Raw genomic sequence first — 347 nt, forward strand, 5'->3', positions numbered from 1 at the left:
TAAGCTGTCCTCTGCCTCCTCTTTGCTGCTAATACACGACGCTGCAGAATATTTGTTGATGAGAAAGTGGCTAGATTTGTATGTTTTTTTCTGCATCAAGAAGAAGGTAGATGCTATATTATATGTCATTTTCCTTCCGCCTGCTCTGATACATGTGTTATTTTGTTGGAAGTTCTGATCTATTCAAACTGGTTACTCAAGCACTCCGGGTCCTTAGTTTTTTTAGACACTTATAGGCCAGTGGAATACTGGAACTTAATTTTACAAGGTTTCCCCTAAAATGACTAGGCTGCCCAAAGATAACCCTTTCAAGCTGTTAGATTTTCTGTGTCTTAATCCTTTGCAAA

The sequence above is a fragment of the Sander lucioperca genome, chromosome 15 (genome assembly GCF_008315115.2).
Source record: "Sander lucioperca isolate FBNREF2018 chromosome 15, SLUC_FBN_1.2, whole genome shotgun sequence".
Taxonomy (NCBI): domain Eukaryota; kingdom Metazoa; phylum Chordata; class Actinopteri; order Perciformes; family Percidae; genus Sander; species Sander lucioperca.